General features: G+C 37.6%; 1 protein-coding gene across 4 annotated transcripts in view; it reads right to left on the bottom strand.

Annotated features, from left to right (window-relative positions):
- The window catches only part of SMIM14 (small integral membrane protein 14), an 82,591-nt gene that overhangs the window by 25,594 nt on the left and 37,802 nt on the right, over positions 1 to 19,195 (bottom strand). The window lies entirely within an intron of this gene.

Genomic DNA, 19,195 nt, shown 5'->3' with positions numbered 1-19,195 from the left:
ACAGATAACCATATGGTTTATCAACGTGGAATTAGAGTACTTTCTCATTTTATAATATTTGAGACATATTTAAATAAAAATTATATTTCTTTTAAAATTATATTACTTTTAAAAGTGACTTATTATAATTTAAATAATTTATTATAATCACAAACACTGGAAACTTGTATGTGGTAGGTACTGTAATAAGAAATTTAACTTGTTATCTTACTTAATCCTCAACCAAGAGCTGGAGACAGGTTCTATTATTGCTATTCTACTGACAGATGAAACTTGAGTTTGGGAAAATTGCTAACTTACATCCAGTACTAACTCCAAAATCTAAATCCTTAACACAATTCCATTCTACTTTATAATATACACAATTTTGTATCATAATTTTATAGTTAACATATCATCATTCTCTAAAGCACAATTCTGGGAGTGCCTGGGTGGCTCAGTCGGTTAAGCGTCCGACTTCGTCTCAGGTCATGATCTTACGGTTCGTGGGTTCCAGCCCCACACTGGGCTCTCCGCTGACAGCTAGCTCAGAGCCTGGAGCCTGTTTCAGATTCTGTGTCTCCCTCTCTCTCTGACCCTCTCCTGTTCACGCTCTCTCTCTCTTAGAAATAAATAAAACATTAAAAAAAATTTAAAGCACAATTCTGAATTGTTACAAAATACTCCCATGAGTTGATGTACTGTATAACTGAACTGAAGCAAAATCAGACTAAAGTGAAAATAACCATAGAGGTAGTTATTAAATAGTCTCTAAGACAAACAAAGCCAATGTTTTCCTTCTGTACTACAAGAGATCTTTCTTGTGATGCTTGGCTGGCTTGGTTGATCCTGAGCTTGAACCCCATACTGGGCAGAGATTATGAGAGGCCTAGGTGAACTAAAAACCTAACCAGCTTTTCTGCTTCTGTATAAATGCTTGCATTGCGAGAATCCAAAACCTGACTTTAACTAGCTCCTTCTGCTTCTGTACCATTGCTTAAGGCTTGCGTTCCAGCCTCCCCAGAACTACCGGGAGGCTGCATACTGCTCAAGGCCGAAGAGTGCTCAAGGCCGAAGAGACTGGCCACCATATCACCCCATCATACTACCCTGGCAGCGCCCAACCGGGAGAGGCCAACAGTCACCCTCCACCTTACTGGAGGAAGGGCCTAGGGAGAGAAAAGTTAACCTGTTAGTCGCCGAACAAGACCCTAGACTTGCTCTATGATTGGCTGAATTCAAAGGTATCCAAAATATTATAATTGGATCCCACCAGAAATCCTGATGGCAGGAACCAATCAAATATAGTATATGTTCATATTTAAATATTAACCAATGACAAACCTGTAACCATAGAGATCTCCTGTCCCTCCCCACGACTTGTTTACTCCTGTTTATAAAAAGGCTGAAAAGGCTTTGTTCAGGGCCTCTCAGCGTCACCGGCAACGAGTGCGCAGAGGTCCGGGTTCGAACCTGCAAATAAACAACCCTTGCCGATTGGCTTTGACTCTGGTCTCTGGTGGTCTGTTTTTGGGGGTTTCTCGAACTCTGGGCGTTTCAATTACTTTAAAAAGAGAGAGAAAAACAAAATTAAAGAGAGAGAGAGAGAGAGACACCTGGATGGCTCAGTTGGTTANAGAGAGAGGGGGCGCCTGGGTGGCTCAGTCGGTGAACATCCGACTTTAGCTTAGGTCATGATCTCATGGTTCGTGAGCTTGAGACCTGTGTAGGGCTCTGTGCTGAGAGCTCAGAGCCTGGTGCTTGCTTGGGATTCTGTGCCTCCCTCTCTCTCTGCTCCCTCCCTACTCACTCTCTGTCTCTGTCACTCTCTCAAAAATAAAAAAGAGAGAGAGAGAGTACATCCTTCCTTTAACTGCCACGGGAAGAAAGAGTAGGCTTCCTTTTGGGACTGTGATAAAAAATGGTTATGTGCAATTAGTCCTCTTATATGAGTTTCTAGAAAATTAATTAATTCACATATAATTGGTAAAAAGAGAAATTACGTCAGTTTAATGTAGAAGCTGTGTTGGTCGATAAGAAGTGATTTTTCCTAGGTTAAGGCCAGCCAAAAGAGTGGGAATCAAGTGATTATCAGCAGAAAAGGAAAAACCCTTTGGCTCATGGTATGCAGACAGGAGCTCCTTTAGCTTTAAGAAAATGAAAACTGAGTACCTACAGGCTTGTGTGTATACACACACACATACACACACCCAAGAATGAGAAGAATTTATTCACTGGAAGCCTGGCTGAGTGCAGCACTTCAAGTCTAGTCTAAGCTGCAGGGAATCTTTGGGACATTCCACCAAGAGCTGTGGTTGGACTCTGGTCTTCTGGCAGGTCATCTTCGAGTTCCTAGCTACATTCTTCACATTCACAAGCAGGCAATGCTGCAGGATCTGAATAATGAGGTGCCAGAGGATCATGACCAGGACTTCGTGTTTTTTCCAAACCAGTGTTTTAGAGTATATTTTCAGTATTCAGATCCAAATACCTATGATAAGTAAATTACAGTCTTTAAAGAATTAAAAAACCATTATTTAGGGGCCCCTGGGTGGTCTCGGTTGATTAAACATCTAGCTATTGGTTTCGACTCAAGTAATGATCTTGCAGTGGGGAGATCGAGCCCCAAGTCCGGCTCCATGCTGACAGCATGCAGCCTGTTTGGGATTCTTTCTCTCTTTCTTTCTCTGCCCATATCCTGCTCATGTGCAAGCATACTCTCTCTCTTCCTCTCTCTCTCCCTCCCTCAAAATAAATAAATACATATTTTTTAAAAGCCACATATTTAGGAGCGCCTGGGTGGCTCAGTTGGTTAAGTGTCCTACTTCAGCTCAGGTCATATCTCACAGTTGGTGGGTTTGAGCCCCACGTCGGGCTCTGTGCTGACAGCTAGCTCAGAGCCTGGAGCCTACTTCAGATTCTATATCTCCCTCTCTCTCTGACCTTCCGCTGCTCAGGCAGGCTGTCTCTCTCTCTCTCTCTCTCTCTCAGAAATAAATAAAACATTAAAAAAAAATAAAAATAAATAAATAAATGCCACATATTTAGTACATCAAGAGAAACTCATTGTTTTGATGGGATTGTTTAAACAAAGGCCTAATTTACAATACATTTCAGTTTTCTCTTGACTTATTTGGAGAATACAGTGGTACTATTCATACTAATTTTGGCTACTCCAAAAGGAAACTATTTGTGAAAACAAATACAATTAGAAAAAAACAAGGATAATATGTGAAGAAAACAGAAATGACAGGATCTACAGGATGGAGTCATAAACTTCAAATATTTTCTGTATTATAGTGGAGGTGAGAGGAAGACCACATGTGGACTACATTTAGTCAATGCTTGCTGTCCAGGTAAACTTTCATGTTAACACTGATTCTGGGATCCCAGAAAAGAACTAAAAGTAAATTTAGACCTCTCCATCTAACCAGCATGGTCATGGAAAGTTCTTGAAGTAAATTAGCTTCAAAATCACAGAGACAGAATAACATGAGTATAATAATTGTGCTTCTTCACTAGGGAAAAAGGCAGAAAACAGAGATTAAAAGAGACTGAAAGAATAAAAGAGACCTGGCCAAGAGATTTCATGTTAGGGAAATTAAAGAATATAAAATAGTCTGTTGGGATATCCAGGAAGCCTAACAGAAAACTTTGGCCGTCAGAGGCCTCTGGGAAAAATGTAGATCAAAGAGACTATTCTAATGACAAAAAGCAGATAAATGAATCTTCTATGAGGAATCTTACTTTGGAGAAATTCACTGAAAAGAATTACAAAGCACAGAAAGTCTCTAGAGTTATCAAAATGTACCCACTATGGACTGAATGTGCCCCAACTTTATTTGTTTAAGCCCTAAATCCCCAATGTGATGGTTTTTGGAAGTGGGGCCTTTGGTAAGTAATTAAATTTAAATGAGGTCATAAGGGGAAGCCCCCATGATGGGACTAGTATCCTTAAAATAAAAAAGACTAGAGTCCTCATTCTCTCTGTGCCATGTTGAAGATACAGCAAGAAGGCAGCTGTCTACAAACCAAGTAGAGAACTATCACCAGACACCAAATCTGCCTGCACTTGATCCTGGTCTTTCCAGAATCCAGAACTGAGAGAAATAAATGTTTGATGTTGAAGCCATCTGTCTGTGGTATTTTGCTTTAGCTGCCCGAGTTAAGACAATACCTGAACAAGAACTTATTGCTATTTTTCAATGTCTGTTCAAGAACCTCACATATATTGGAAGTCACCATCTTTCTCATGGACAGTAGCTCCCCTGTGCACTGGTAAACAGAACAGTGGTTAAAAAGAGAAGCTTTAAAGTCAGATCTGGGTTCAAATTCTGTATCTGTTACTTTCCATAAAGTGCCAAACTATGAAAGACATAAATATGGCCTATTAATGTTACCCAGTCAACTCAGTTGACCAGATATCAAGGAGCATCTTGTTCCAGATGCACCAAAGATTTGGAGACCCAAGACCAGAATAGGGAGATAGAGTTTACTGAGTAGATAAGTATAGTGCATTTTCAAGAGAGAAAGTGGGCCACTGTCAGAGCCAAGAGTAGCAATGGCCCCAAGAAGTTCTAGCTACATCCTTTTAAGTCTGCTTTTTGTATATCTAATTTTGGCTTTGACTGACATTTTTGATTGACAGCTGGTGGTTATATTACATTTTGGCTTCTGTGCACATACCTACCCATGATGCACTCTATTTAATTGTTATTTATTTATGTATTGTATATTTATGAGTTTCTAATGAGCTTTTGCTGTGATCTTAGCACAACTTGCACCTTTTCTGTTTGTTCTCAGCTCTTGGAAGTTCCCTTGTGGCTTTTGAGACAGCTCTGTGGCTAGGCCTTTCCTGTTCTGTTAGCCCGTGGAGAGGCTCTGAAGGTGTGGCTGTTAACCTTGGGTAGGGTGGCACAGAGTGTATGGCCAGCATCTGCTTTATCCCACTTTATTCATGCCTAGCTAACTGCCTAACATTATGAACTTTAAGGCATTATGAGGATTATAATTAAACATATAAAAAACCACATTCATGGCCCACAGCATAACGTTTTTAGATGACAGCAATTTGCAGGAAAGAAGGGAAAAAGTCCTTTTAATATTAAATAGAGCTGCCTGTTTGTACAAATAAGCATACTCAAATTTATCACTACTATTTTTTAAAAAATGAAATTCTAAAACCAACAACAAAAAGTACTTTCAAAGCAATGACTAAACAGTTGGGTCAGTGTCCTATAACCAGACCTCACACAGCTCATGGTCTTAAGGGTTGCCTGAAAATCTCTAAGCAGTGAGATTCCTGTGGCTTTCTTCAAAACATAAATACAGAAAGCATTCACCTCTTTGACAAATATTTAAGGAGTAATTTTTTTAAGTTTATTTTGAGAGAGAGAGAGAAAGGGAGAGAGAGAAAGAGGGAGAGAGAGGGAGAGCGCATGAGGGGCAAAAAGAGAGGGAGAGAGAGAATCCTAAGCAGGCTCAGCACTGTCAGCAAAGCGCTAGATGTGGGGCTCGAACTCAAGAACCGTGAGATCATGACCTGAGCTGAAACCAAGAGTCAGACACTTAACTGACTGAGTCACCCAGGCGTCCCAGGAGTGATTTTCATGTGCATTTTGTCAAACTAAGGTTTTCAGATTTTAAGAGACTATTTTTTCCCCAAACTGCTCAGAGGAATTATATGCATATTTGCAACAACTAAATTCCTTGTCAGCTTGAGAGCAAGATATTGAAAAAAAGGATGAAAAATAGGTGTGCCCATTTTAAAGTATTCTCACTGATCATCAATGTTAAGTCATGGGTTCCAATATGCAGCTTGGGAAATATAGTCATAAAATAGCAAGTATATATTATGGATACAAAGATACAGTAGAGAGCCTAACACAGAAAATAACAATATAAGGGTGCCTAGGTGACTCAGCTGGTTGAACATAGATGTCAGCTAAGGTCATGATCTCATGGTTTGTGAGTTTGAGCCTTGCCTTGGGCTCACTGCTGTCAACAGAGAGTTTGCTTCAGATCCACTTTCCTCCTCTCTCACTACTCCTCTCCTGCTCACACTCTCTCTCTCAAAAATGAATAAACATTTATTAAGAAAGAAAAGAGGGGTGCCTTGGGTGGCTCAGTTGGTTAAGCGTCTGATTTCAGCTCAGGTCATGATCTTGTGGGTTTGTAGGTTCGAGCCCCACATCTGACTCTGTGCTGACAGCTCGAAGCCTGGAGCCTGCTTCTGATTTTGTGTCTCCCTCTCTCTACTCCTGGCCCACTTGTGCGCCATCTTTCTCTCTCTCAAAAGCAAATAAAGATTTAAAAATTTTAATTAAAAAATAAAAAAGAAACATAAAGCCCCATTAAACAAGCAAACAACCCCCAAAACACAACATTTCCTACGTTCTAATGGAGCTCAGTAATGTTCTAGTAGTTCTTAGCGATAAAGCAGTGACCAAAATGGACGGAATCCCACCATACAATGATAACTATTTGTTAACATTCTGGTTAATATATTCCAAACATTGATATCTGTAAAACAGTTGATCCCTGAGCAACACAGTGGTAGGCACACTGACCCTCCTGCAGAGTCAAAACTCCATACGTAAGTTTTGACTCCAGTAGACTACTGTGGACTGAAACTAATAACATAAACAGTTGATTAACGCACTGTGTATATGTGCTATCTTTTCATGTTAGTATCTTTTCTAAAACAATACTATAGGCAGGGTGGTTTATAAACAGCAGCAAGAAATAACAGGCATTAGTGAAGATGTGGAGAAAAGGAAACCCCTGTGCACTACTGGTGGGAATGTAAATTGGTACAGCCACTATGAAAAACAGTAGGTTTCTAAAGAAAAAAAAAAAACAAAAAAATTAAGACTAGAACTACCAGTACATCCATTAATTCCACTTCTGGGTATTTACTGAAGAAAAGGAAAACATTAATTTGAAAAGATATATGCACATCCATGTGCACTGCAGCATTACTTTCAATAGCCAAGATATGAAAACCACCTAAGTGTCAACTGATGAATGAATGGATAAAGATGAAATGTTCCCATTTGTGACAACCCAGACAGACCCTGAGGACATAAGCTAAGTGAAATAAGTCAGGGAAAGACAAATACTGTATAATCTGTCTTATATGTGGAAAACAACAACAAACCAAGCTAATTAATACATAGAACAGACAGGTAGTTACCAAAGATGGGTGGTAGAGGCTGGGCAAAATGGGTGGAGAAGGTCAAAAGGTACAAAATTCTAGTTATAAAATAAGTCATGGGGATGTAATGTAAAACATAGTGACTATAGTTAATAACTGTATTGTATATTTGAAAGTTGCTAAAAGGGTAGATCCTAAAAGTCTTCATCACAAGATGAAAAATTTCTTTGAAACTACATATGATATCAGATGTTAACTTGACTTGCTGTGGTGATAATTCAGTAATATGTAAATATCAAATCATTTTGTTGTATGCCTGAAATTAATATAATGTTGTCAAATATACCTCAATTGAAAAAAATAAAAAGAGAGATGGAATCTATTTCCTCTCCTCTTGAACCCAAGCAGGCTTGTGATTGCTATAATCAAAAGTATAACAGAAGGGCTGTATGCAATTTTCTTAGGCTAGGTCATAAAAAGTATCCAGCTGCTGGGGTGCCTAGCTGGCTCAGGCAGTAGAGCATGTGACTCTTGATCTTGGGTTGTGAGTTTGAGACCTATGTTGGGTATAGAAATTACTTAAGGAAATTAAAAAAAAAAAAAGTACCCAATTGCTGGCTGGTTCTCCCTGTTCCCTATCCTCCCTTGAGATGGATACTTAACCTTGGAAGCAAGCCACCACACTGTGAGGAAGCCAAGCAGCCACATGAAAAGGCCATATGTAAGTGTTCTGGCTGGGAGTATTAGGTAGGGTTTCAGTCTACCAGTATCAACTGCCAGACAGTGAGTGAGTAAGCCTCCAGATGCTTCCTGCTCCCAGTGAGTCTTACAGCTAAGAACCCAGACATTGTGCAACACACAAGTCATCTCCACTATGCTCTGTATGAACTTCAGACACAGAATTTGTCATCTTAATAAAAGGTTGTTTTATATCACTAAGTTTTGGCGTAATTTGTTATGCAGCATACAACTGGAATAATATAAAAGTAAAGAAGCAATGAGGCATTGGAGAATATAGGGAGATTTTTACTTTCTCTTTTGACACTTAGTATACTGCTTGAACTATGTGCCAGGAGGACATGCAATCATTATTTTATCTTTTATTTTATTTCTAACATTTATTCATTTTTGAGAGACAGGGTGTGAACACGGGAGGGGCAGAGAAAGAGGGAGAGGCAGAATCCAAAGCAGGCTCCAGGCTCTGAGATGTCAGCACAGAGACTGACATGGGGCTCGAACCCACAGACCATGAGATCATGACCTGAGCTGAAGTCAGATGCTTAACTGACTGAGCTACCCAGGTGCCCCCATTATTTCATCTTTTAAATAAAACATAACCTCACTTCCTAATTGGTAAACTGAATCAACCTCTAACCACAGAAGGACTAACTAGTCTTCCAGTGCCTGGATGCTACTGATAAAAAGTATTAAGATTTGAAAGTAAGAAATTGACTAAAATTTCCTTTATTAACTAAAATGAAGACCAGACATTAATCAGATGATTAAAAAAAAGGCTTTGGACCACATGGAAGATGCTAAATACTATTATTAAATTGGAGATATATACTTCCCTAGTCTTACTTTTTTTTTTAACGTAAAGATTATCTTTTGAAAGAACATATTCATATATTATTTCAACAACTGTTTTACAAAAATTAAAATAAATAGAGGCACCTGGGTGGCTCAGTTCGTTAAGCGTCGTACTCCTGATTTCATGGGAATGAAATCCCACGTGGGTCATGATATCATGATTTGTGAGATCGAGTCCCATGTTCGGCTGACAGTGCAGAGCCTGCTTGGATTATCTCTCCCCCTCTCTCCCTGCCCGTCTTCCACACACGCGCATGCTCTCTCTCTCAAAAATAAATAAACATTAAAAATAGTAAAGTAAATAGAAAAAGATACTAGCAGTAGATATATTTGCTAGGTAGACAGGTTTCTCAAGAAAATTTTTCAGGCACACATATTTTTCTTCCAGGAAAAAAGCCAATCAATCTTTTTTTTTTTTTTTAACAGTTTATTGTCAAGTTGGTTCCCATATAACACCCAGTGCTCATCCCCACAAGTGCCCTCCTCCATGCCCATCACTCCCTTTCCCCATCTCCCCCTACCCCGATCAGCCCTCAGTTTGTTCTCCGCATTCAAGAGTCTCTCATGGTTTGCCTCCCTCCCTCTCCCCCACTATTTTTCCCCTTCTTCTCCCCTACAGTCCTCTGTTAAGTTCCTCCTAATCCTCCTATACATGCAAACATATGGTATCTGTCCTTCTCTGCCAAAAGCCAATCAATCTTAATGCAACTTATTTAAGTACAGTGAACATTAGCCACAATTTACAGGGCCTTCAGGCCTATCATGAGGACTCTGACCAAAGATCTCCCAGATCACATGCTTACAATACTATAATACAAAAACAACTTAAACTAAATTAAAAATTTAGAAGTTTCAGTTACACTGCTTAGAGGTGAAATACAGAGCTCAACAAACCAAAAAAAGGGATTATCGGTATTTCAAATCTTAGATTACAACAGGGAACAGGAAAAACACAGAGCATGATCCAAGTTCACATTACTAAATCTATGTGTTCTCTCTTTCTGGAACTCCTATCATTAATAGAAGAAACTTTATGCCAAGAGACAGCCAGTCAAGGAGAACAGAAATAAAAGGAGGTAGCAAGTGAGCAGAAGAGGGTAAAACCAGGGTAAATCTACAAATAGCTTCAATGGGAATGGAAAAAGCCCCCTGCAGGCTGTTTTTATTATTGTAAGGAAATATTAGTCACTAAAAAAAAAAAAAAAAAAAACAAAAAAAACACCCCACACTCACACCCTAACTAAATACAGTAGTTGTAAGGAAACGCCTTTTTTAAAAAAGAATACTAACCCCACAAGGGACACATAAAAAAAATGCAACACAACTTTAAAATATGACTGATTTATAATGAAATTACAATTTTGTGCTGGCATCTTTCTACACATGTAGTAGTATTCACCTACTATGTCAAGAAAAATCCGTATTTATCACCATGCATGTTCCCATATTAAATCAAGTAATGAAACATAGAATAACTTGATGAAAGTAACTGATTTTAATTGAAAGAAACTCACTGTATATTCTTATTCACTTAAAAGAAGTCTTAGTAGCCAGTATTTAATTAGTAAAGCATTAATTTTTTTAAACAGTTTATTGTCAGACAGAAATAGACTGTAATGTCAGACTGTAATGTCAGAAAATGCCTCCTTTTATGTTTCTGAACACTGCAGAGACAAATAGAAACATACACACACTTAGCAAAATACAACTTGTTATGAACATGTGTGTGACTCAATGATGTAATTAAATCATTGGAAAGACACCTGCCAAGTGAATAAGCAAAGCTTTGTCATGAGCACCCCAAAATGGGCACTCTTTGTACTGCAGTTTTATCAACCTTAAACTCAAATTATTTAAAACACTCCTATAATACAATCAGAGATACAATCATTTGCTTTTAAAGTCCATACTACAGACAGACAATAAAATGAATGAAAATCAAATTTATATTCTTCATACTGGTACAGTTTAGTAGTTAAACAATCAAAATTTATATAAGCACTGATGAGGCAATAGTAAAAAAGCCCTGAATTGCTGTTGTGACCATTTTGCCTTAGGAGACACACAAGGTTTTTCTATTTTATATATTTTTACATGCTGATGAGAAAAAAATCTACCAATTTAAAAATCAATGGAAGAATGGAAGAAAGTCTTATTAGAGTTACTAGAAAGTTAGAGGCACCTGGGTGGCTCAGTTGGTTGAGCGTCCCACTCATTTTGGCTCAGGTCATGATCTCACAATTCATGAGACCAAGCCCCACATGGGGCTCTGTGCTGTCGGAAGGGAGCCTGCTTGGGATTCTCTCCCTCTCTGCTCCTCCCCCACACATGCTTGTGCACTCTTTTTTCTCTCTCTCAAAATAAATATTTTTTAAAAAGAATTATGGGAAAGCTAAACATAATGTATTTTTTTCCAAATCATATAATAGTACATTCAAAAAATTTATTCTTCAGTGAAAAAAGTCTGTACTAAATATTGTATATAATTCTATTTGTTTCTAATGCCTTTGAAGTAGCTTACAAAGATTTATTTTTTTTAAGTTTTATTTATTTAAGTAAATCTCTGTACCCTAAGAAGGGCCTGAACTCACAATCCCAATATCAAAAATTGTATGCAAAGTTTTTTTTCTTTAAATTTTTAAATGTTTATTTATTTTTGAGACACAGAGAGAGACAGAGTGTGAGTAGGGAGAAGCAGAGAGAGAAGGAGACACAGAATTTGAAGTAGGCTCCAGGCTCTGAGCTGTCAGCACAGAGCCCAACATGGGGCTTGAACTCATAAACCACAAGATCATGACCTGAGCCAAACTCAGACGCTTAACTAACTGAGCCACCCAGGTACCTCCAGAGTTTTATTTTTAAGGTTATTTGATTAGGTAGTACATTCACAGTTTTAAAATGTAAAAATACAGTGGAGAGCCTCTCCTCACTGCTTTCTTTTATCATTCTAATGCTCCCTTGATCACAAATATAGTGTTTGTAAAGGTGCTTGAAGGAGACCAACAAGCAGCAGAACAGAACAGTGCACTAAAGAAACAGCACAACGCAAGGGCACCTGTGTAGGCTCAGTTGGTCAAGTGACACTCTTGGTTTCGGCTTAGGTCATAATCTCAGGGTTAGTGGGTTCAAACCCCACACTGGGCTCCACACTGGCAGTGCTGTGGGGCTCCACACTGGCAGTGCTGTGGGGCTCCACACTGGTGGTGCAGGGCCTGCTTGGGATTCTCTTTCTCTTCCTCTCTCTCTCTGCCCCTCCCCTGGCTTGTGCCCTCTCTCTCTCTCTCTAAATAAATAAGCTTAAAAAATTATTTAAAAAAAAAAAAAGATAAGAAACAGCACAGGGCCTAGAGCTAAACCACCAGAGCTGAATGTGCCTCTGACACCTGATAAGAATGACTTAACCATTCTGTACCTCAGTTTCCTCATTTGCAAAAGGAAAACTTACATCATGGGCTTAAACTAGTACCTAGACTAACTTGGAACTCCTCAATATAATCATTATTATGAGCTCTAGGAATACCCATTGGAAACCATTTCTATGGACTTACAATTATATTATACTGACCTACACACACACACATTCCCTACATATTCTCATACTCCAACCTGCAAAGGCATTTCTGTGGCTTTCACTCTCATTTCTCAGATAGTTCTAAAGTATGCTTCTTCTTGTATTTCTAATAGTTTTTGCATTCTGTGTTGTTCAAGACATAAAGGTCCATATCTTTTTGATGAATTCTATCTTTTGTCAATATTATTTCTGTGTTCCATTTAACTGTTTTGGCTTTGAATAATATTGTGGCTAAGATTAGGAGTATTGCATTCTTTTGAGATAGCTTTTTCCTCACTACTTTATCACATATCCACAATATTTTGTTTTCAGTGTCCTTTTTTTTTTTTAGGGAGACAGAGAGAGAGAGAGAGAGAGAGAGAATCTCAAGCAGCCTCCATGCTGAGTGTGGAGCCCAAGGGGGGCTCAATCTCACAATCCTAGGATCATGACCAGAGCATAAATCAAGAGTCAGACACTCAACTGACTGAGCCACCCAGATGCCCTAGTAACTGTCTTCCTCGTAAACAGCATTTCAAAACTCTATCTATCCACCCACCTATCTATCTCTTTTAAAGGGGATTAAAACCCACTCACACATAATATTTTACTTTCTATGTACTTTCTATGAACTATGCTTCTTTATTCTTGTCTACCTTCATAAGCTTATTTGGATTTCTCCCTTTTTTTTTGATGTTTATTTACTTATTTTGAGAGAGTGCATGTGCATGAGTGGGGGAGGGACAGAGAGAGAAGGAGAGAAAGAATATCAAGGAGGCTCTGCATTGACAGCGTGGATCTTGACACAGATCTTACAAACCTGTGAGTTCATGACTTAAGTTGAAATCCAAAGTAAGTTGTTTAACAAACTGACCTACCCAGGTACCCCTGCTTTTTTTTTTTTTTTAAACCCTAATTCTCACCTGACTCAAACGTTCTCTCATGTGTCGATACCAGGACATCCTGGGTATCTGAGAAGCAGATCTTTGGTTGTTGTGACTGGTTTATATCCCACATGACTTTCAAATGTCCTGCCACTTATTCACCTAAGTGAAAAATCTGAGCCTTTAATTAAGTCCATTAAAAAAAAATAACAACAATAAGATATTTTTTGGTTACCTGACACTGAATTATCAAGGAATTTAACCAGAGTTTAGCATTTAAATCAAAGGAATATTACACTTAGTTTTGTTTACAACTTTACGAAGAATTGTTCACCATTTCAGAAAATCATGTTCCTGGTGATATTTAAGATCAAGACAACCTATTTAAATGAGCCTGTATTTATAGCTGTAACTTGCACAATGATTTGTCATATTAGACAGATGTAATGATCTCATCTTGTCTTTGAATGTAGCTATGCCCAACCACATTGTGGTCCTCTTATTTTCTTCAACTGCTTTCTTCTCTGTATAGTTATTAAAGGGTCAGGTTGGTGACAGGGGCATATACAAACAGCTTTCCTTATCAAGGAAGCATGCAGGCAGGCTAGAGACCCTCTTAATGCTCAAAGTGGGGAAGGCTTCATTCTAAGGCTTTATATACAGAACAATTTCATTTCAGAATCACGCATTTTTTCTTTTCCTTCCTCTTTTACATCCACTAGAGGTTTGGGGTTACCCTGGCTTCTCTCTTGATCCTTAACATCCAACTAGAAGCCCTCCCTATGAATATTTTCTACTTTTCTTAGAAAGCAGTAATCTGGTTTTAGCGGGTAGCAAAGGCCTCAGCCAATCACTTTACATTCCATGGAGGAAAAAGATATGCAACATATCCAGCCACCAACAGATTCATACCTGCTCTTTTTCCTCTCTAACTGGAAGGTTTCTGCTTTTGTTTTGTCGTTTTAATTTTTATTAGTTATTCACATATACAATTTAGAGTTAAATACTTCTACAAGTTTGTTCCTAAAAAAAAGCAGTTCCTATCTCTGCATACCTATTTCCCCTCCCATAGAGGAACCACTTTCAACCTTTAGCTGATTATTTTAGTATTTACCTCCATATATATTTATATATAAATATGCATTATTGCTACTTCTTGATTTTTCAGTTTTAAGCAATATCCATTGATTCACCAGTATAGAATATGAAGACCTCGTTCTCTCTTTTCTGAACCCAACACATATGTATACTCTTCCCATCTTCTAATAATTATATCAGAAGTTGGTTTAGCTCAAGTTAGTTTTAACATTATTATGACTATGTGAACGCTCTTCACGTCTGAACCATGTAGTAAATTATAACTACTTTTTCTTTTCTGTACTATTTTCTGCATTTCCTTAAAGTTAAATATTCTTTTTTACTTGGTTTTCTAGAACTTTTGACATCTTGTTTTCAGTTTTCTAGACTCACCAGGTATTCTATCAATTCATCCTTCTGAAAAAGTCTCTACTAGAGCCATGTGACACCCTCTTAATGAAACCAGCTGTCTTGTGCCCACAAACCTGATGCACAGCTATCACCTTGGGATTTCCATTTACCATTATCCTAGAAGTTGCATGTGCTAGATCTCTCACTTTCTACACTCAAATCTTAGTCTTCCTCCTTGGTTTATGCCTTCATTTTGGTGAAAAATAGTTCATCCTTGAGTAACTTTCTAAGTAATGGTGCATGAGATAGGATTTTTGAAGACTCCTATTTGACACTTTGGTTGAGGACAGAATGTTGGATTTGTAATAATTTCCTTTCAGAACTTAAAGTCTTTGTCCCAATGCCTTCCAATTTTGCTATTAAAAAGTCTAAAGTCTTTACACTATCCATCACTTGTGTGAGACCTGTAAGAGAATTGTTAGACAAAATTAGCAAAAGGGAGGAGTGGAGTGGAGAAGGGACAGATCATGTAGGGCTACAAAAATTTTTTTCACTTCAAGTGCCATGCAAGAGTTTGAGAGAAGGAGAACATTATCTGTTTTATCGAAAATAGATCACTTCAGCTGCTGTAGTGAAAACTAAACTTGAAGAAAGTGGGGCATGGCAAGGGGGTTGAAGCAAGGAGACTTATAAAGAGGCTAATTTAATAAGCCAGGCAAGAGCTGATGTAGACTAGAGCAGGATGTTGCACGGAAAGTGTGAGAAATGTCTGGATTCTACATATATTTTTAAGGTGGAGCCAAAAGGATTTGTTTCTGCTTTAGCTATGAGGCTGAAAGAGTAAAAACTGACACAAAAGGTATTGCCTGAGCAGCCAAATAATGGAGTGAATAGAAGAAACAAGGAAGTTTAGGGGCAAGAAAAGAAGTCTGGTAATGCACACATCATGTGTCAGATGTCTACTAGTTATAATGGAGATGTTACATCAATACGTGGACACATGAAAGTCTAGAATTCAGGAGCAAGCAGCTGGGTGCGCTAGCTCTGCAGCACAACTTTGGCTCCTTCTTGTTTGGGCTTTGTAACCCTCCCTTTGATCCTACTCATTTTTCATGCCAGGTTCCTCAGTGTGAGCCACGTAATAGCCTTTTAATAGGTGTTTTTCTGCTTAACTCAGGCAGAACTTCTATAACCTATAATAAAGAACCTTAACTGATATCATTACTAAATTAGGAAAAGAAGTTAGTTTTAAATTGTGAATGAACAGAACTTTATTAAAATGGAAAGGAAACAATGGTAAAATCTTAACTGCTCCTAAGCTGAATGTATCCCCTGGCAAAGTCCATCTATTTCCAAAGAACAGGCAAAACTAAACTGCAGCCTAGTACACAATTAAAGATCTAACCATAAATAACCATTAAAATCCCCAATGTCCCCAGGCTTTTACTTGTCAATAGCACCTTAAATCCTCAGGAATTAATAATACTCTAACCTACAAGAAAATCAAATGATTATATGAGGTAAAAAATAACAAAAATTCCAAATTAGAACCTAAAATTAACGAGATGCTACTCTATTACAAAGAAGAGTTAAATGTCTAGTTTTAGAAAGATGAGGATAAATCTCTGCTCTGTCATCACCAATATATACCCATGAGGTTTCAGAACAGACAGACATCTAAATTATGGTAGTTACAGCTAATACAGAAAAATGATACTATCAGCTAAACTCCTTTTAAAATACAGACTAGGGGGTTAGGCTTCCAAAGAGTAATAAGATGAAGGTACTAAAAACAGGTCCTCTGAAGTGTAAGAGAAGATAATGAATGCATGAGAGGTAGAAAAACCAGTATAGTATGAAAGAGTGCTGACAATGTTTAAATGAAAAAAAAAAAGATTGTTTTTGTTAAATAATCTCCCTTCTGAGAATACCACAGAAAATACAGGGAAAAAAAAAAAAACCCTCTCACCTTATATTCTACAATCCAGAGATAAAGACTGTTAACACTTCAATGTATTTTCTTCAAGCCTTTTTTCCTATGCACACGTATATGTGGTGTGTGTGGGTACCGAAAAGCAAGACATGCTAAATGTGGTTTCTAGATCTTGCTTTTATACATTCCACATAAGATTTTCCCTTATGTTATGATATAGTCTTCAAAGACATTATTTTAAACCTCTGTAGAAGATTCCATCATATGAACAAACCATGATATAACCACTACTGGTAGACGTTTAGGTTGTTTATAACTTTTTACTACTAGAAGTAATGCTACAGCAAACAGTATTACACATTTCTGAATTTAGAGAAGTTAGAGACCTACCTCATTGCTGAATTTCTAAAGTTCGAGATACTATTTCTGAATTTCTGAAGTTAGAGTCCTTGTTTCATAAGATACTCTTTCAGTTTAGAAAGCACTTAATATCTATAAGGTAGATATGACGCCCAAAATGCTGCTTGATTTGGAGTTTCTTCTTTTTTATTTTTTTTATTTTTTTAATAGTTTATTTATTTTTGAGACAGAACATGAGCGGGGAAGGAGCAGAGAGAGGGGGAGACATAGAATCTGAAACAGACTTCAGGCTCTGAGCTGCCAGCACAGAACCCGATGCGGGGTTCGAACCCACGAACCTCAAGATCATGATCTGAGCCAAAGTCGGACGCTTAACTGACTGAGCCACCCAGGCGTCTCTTGATTTGGAGTTTAAATAAAAGAATAAAAATTATAAAGCACAACTCAAATCAAACAAATGTCTATCAAGCCTAATTAGCAAGTTTCCTCACTGAAATCAAATGAGTTTCTCCTCCCTTCTAGAATCTTCAATACTGCTAGCAGCACGTTATATACCAGCAGATCACCCATCCAGGATCACCCAACAATAATTTACATCATGTGAAAATATCCAGCACAGACTAAAAGATGTACACTGTACACCTTTAAAGATCTGTAAAATCTAAAATCTATTTTCATATAAAGTACTTCACACTAAGATTGCTATAAATAATGTCCCATCAGGCATGAATGTGCCCATTAAAAACAAAACAAAGCTAAACGTGGTTTTCCTGACAATATACTAAAGAGAACAAAAATGTACAGGGGATCATAAAAAGTAGAGCTTAGTTTTAGTCATCTCTAAAAAAAAGCACCAGAGCTAAGATAAAAAAGCATGATACTATGTTAAAAACAAAAAGATTACACTAAGAAAAAAAGAGGTAGTAACTCTTACTGAAAACTGATCTCCTGGGGAAATTTTACCAGTTAAATTACAAGTCTATTTTTTGTGCCCAGCATCAAATTAATTTGAAAAAAAATTTTTTTTACCTTAGCCTGAAGTTTGGACATAAAAGCTATCAGCTATTTAACATCATAAATCAGAGAAAATATTTTAAATATTCTCTCCTCACTCATCTATTTTACATCAAGTTATCAGAGATATGACATTTTCATTTTATTTTATTTTTTTAAATGTTTTATTTATTTCGGGGGGGAGGGGGGAGACAGTGTGAGCAGGGGAGGGTCAGAGAGAGAAGGAGACACAGAATCCGAAACAGGCTCCAGGCTCTGAGCTGGCAGTCAGCACAAAGGCTGATTCGGGGCTCGAACCCACAAACAGCGAGATCATGACCTGAGCTGAAGTTGGACACTAAACCGACTGAGCCACCCAGGCGCCCCTAACATTCTCATTTTATTTCTATAGCCACAGTCTTATCAAATTTGTTTTATTCATTTCCCTCTAAGAAATCCTTTAGGATCGAAAGTCCTAGCATATGTTGACTCTAAAAGGAGTATCACTCACAAGAAACACACTTCTGATCACTACATATAGTCACTGAGTCAGCAGAAAGCCTGCTGATTAACCACCACCAACTCAAATATTTGAGCAAATGTTTGTTCCTGCCTTTATTACCTGGTCTATGATAATGTACCTCTGTACAAGAGTTTTCTAGAACAACAAAATGTTATGTCTAACTTAATAATAATACAGTATACATTATTGTTTATAATAGTCAAATTTCTTCTTTTGTACATAAAAAGGTATAAAGCCCTGGGGGCACCTGGGTGGCTTAGTTGGTTAAGCGTCCAGCTTTCACTTNATAAAAAAAAAAAAAAAAAGATATAAAGCCCTGTATTTAAATACATGAACAGTCCTGTATTAAAGATTATAGAGACTCGGGGAGTCTTGAAAACTTTACAAATTCAAATTTGTAAACACAACAATCAATTCAATGAGACTATCTAAAGCATGTTGCTCAGAAACCTGCCTCTGTCAAATAACTGATTTGGATTTGGAAATGCTTTATAAAGAAATTTTTATTGCCACGCCATTTATTGGAGCAGGATTTGAACCATGTCACAACAGGAAGTGTGACTTCATAGCAACTTATTAGGTAAACAAGCTCCACAGAGCTGAAGACTATATATTTGTTAATAAAGAACAAAAAAAGCTATACACAAATGTGTTACCTTCCCATGATGGTGATTTCATCAACAAAAATCTACCATAAATAAAGGTAGCAATCTGGTTTTTTAAAATCTCTAATAACAGAATTGCTGGCAAGCACTTTAACCATTATGACTTAAACCATTGTGGAATTTCAATTATGAAA

This window comes from Crocuta crocuta, unplaced genomic scaffold (assembly GCF_008692635.1).
Source record: "Crocuta crocuta isolate KB4526 unplaced genomic scaffold, BGI_CrCroc_1.0 scaffold223, whole genome shotgun sequence".
NCBI lineage: Eukaryota > Metazoa > Chordata > Mammalia > Carnivora > Hyaenidae > Crocuta > Crocuta crocuta.
Note: the sequence above shows the minus strand (reverse complement) of the source record. Positions and strands in the feature narration are given on the sequence as shown.